Here is a 2,113-nt window from a genome sequence, read left to right on the forward strand (position 1 = left end):
CACAGCTACCCTACATATAACTGTACCTCAGAACGCCCGTCTTTATATTACCTCACATATACATAAACGGGATATCTCATTAACTTGAGAGTATACCTAAGTTAGGAGTAGGAAAAACATACATCAAGCATAAAAATCAATTTTATAATGGTGTTGATTATGATGCATTCTCTCCAGTCTAGATTTAGATTATTTTTATTTATCCTCTCCGCCATTGATAATATTTCAGATTTTGTTCAGATTTGCATTATGTAATCATCCCCGAGAGAATTTAGCTTCCTGAAGAAGTGAACAACCAGACCAAGTCAAACGCCTCAGCTGTGCCTGGCAGCAACACGTGTACATCAACTAGGTATGTGTATTTGTCCATAATGTGCTTTATTATATTAGTTTATGTGTTATATCTATTGTTCAGCCTTAGTAATGAACTAAAATTTTGGAATTATAAAACAATTTTGTTTATTTGACATCCACTGTTAAAGCTTTTGTGCTAATTGTAAGGTCGAGATTGTAGGTATGTAATTCCTTGCTATTTCGCCTTGTTAGGAATATTTTTCGGAAAAAACATATATAGAAGAATACATGTTTCTTCTCGAATAATAGAAAAAAGATATGGTAAATAAAGAGCAGTTCACACAACTCTGTTAGAAAGTCAAAGCTATGTTTTATTAGTGTATTTTTGTGTTTTGATTTGTTCTGACCTTCATTTACGTCGGAAATTGACTGGTTTTTCTTATTAGTTATTACCCCCTTCTACCCCAACAGAGATTTAGGGTCATCTCGTACCCAAAAAAGTCAATTCGTACCTAAGATAACTCTCACCCAACTCACAGGATAAGTCATACCCAAGATTACTTACACCCAATTCAAGAGATAATCCATACTTATTAGGGTAAATTTTTCTTGTCACACCGTTCACTTTTAGCAAGTTAAAAATATATTTTTCTAGTGTATTTGTGTATGCTGAGACCGAATATGACCTTCTTTTTTTGGCGGAAATTAGCCGGGGGTTTTTTTGCAATTTATGTTTTTGTTTGGCGTTTTCCGAGAAAAAAAAAGTGTTTAAGCGACTAAAAAATACATAAAAAAACACTAGAAAAACAATAACCAAACCTAACCTAACCTAACCTAACTTAACTGACTCACCATATGATGGAATCACCTATTTCTTACCTTATTGGCCTGGTTCTTGTTCGTCGTCGCATTCTGGGATTCTTACACAACGCCACATATGTTGGTCTTTGCGATATTTACATTCAGTTTTGCTCCTAGTACACTTTACTGAGGTTGGAAGAACACCATGCGATTGAAAAAATGCTATACTGTAGTTTCTTCGTTTTTTTTCCAAAAACTCGCAATCAGCTCCATATACTTAAAGTGACACCCATCGCAGACTTTAATGGTCGGAACTGAACTTGAATTTCAAAATATGAGAGACCAAAAAGAATACTCGAATTTGATTGGGCCAAAAATACCGCGAATTAAACCCAAAAACATTTTAATTGGTTTCAAAATTGAAAAGGCTTTTGATTGGCTGCGTGACGTGTACAGCAGCGCATGCGCAGGATGATTTATGAAGGAGACACAGGAGACACGCAGTGTTGGAGGGGAGGCAGACGATAATGGCGGGATGTTAATGGAAGAAAATAGAAAATATTTTGGAAAAACTATCTCCGTTATTATACATTTCCGCTGGTAATGTAATAGGTGAAAATTATCTTATAATTAGACGTCTTATTCGAATATGATAATAGATTAGTGGTAGGAATGAATGGTGTGTAAAGAAAATAATACCCTTATTAGTATATATACCATGCATTTTAGCTTTATCTATGATTTCAAAAAAAATTATGTAAATCTTGTAGGAAAGTGCAATGAAATAGGGAAATGTAATGCAGGCTTTAAAATGGTTGCATCTCATTACATAAGTTATGTTATTCCATCACACAAACATTGCACTACAAGTATCCTACATCCTTGACCACCGAAGGGTCAAGACGTACCCGGCGCTCCTCTCGGAGCAGCCAGGTCAACTGTTAAGTTGGCCCATACCAACTCCCTCCCCTGAACCCTCCTCCCCACCGGAATATCAACAAGTTCTCGCCAGAAGTTA

The 2,113-nt window shown here is 35.8% G+C and overlaps 1 protein-coding gene across 1 annotated transcript in view; it reads left to right on the forward strand.

Moving 5' to 3' along the window:
* Nucleotides 1–224: 224 nt before the first annotated feature.
* LOC121854394 (probable assembly chaperone of rpl4) overlaps nt 225–2,113 on the forward strand; it is a 36,275-nt gene continuing 34,386 nt past the window's right edge. Inside the window, exon 1 of the mRNA XM_042349055.1 lies at nt 225–352. The gene's annotated coding sequence lies outside the window, so the exon portion shown is untranslated. The remainder of the gene's footprint in view (nt 353–2,113) is intronic.

The sequence above is a fragment of the Homarus americanus genome, unplaced genomic scaffold (genome assembly GCF_018991925.1).
Source record: "Homarus americanus isolate GMGI-L3 unplaced genomic scaffold, GMGI_Hamer_2.0 scaffold54443, whole genome shotgun sequence".
Classification (NCBI taxonomy): Eukaryota; Metazoa; Arthropoda; class Malacostraca; order Decapoda; family Nephropidae; genus Homarus; species Homarus americanus.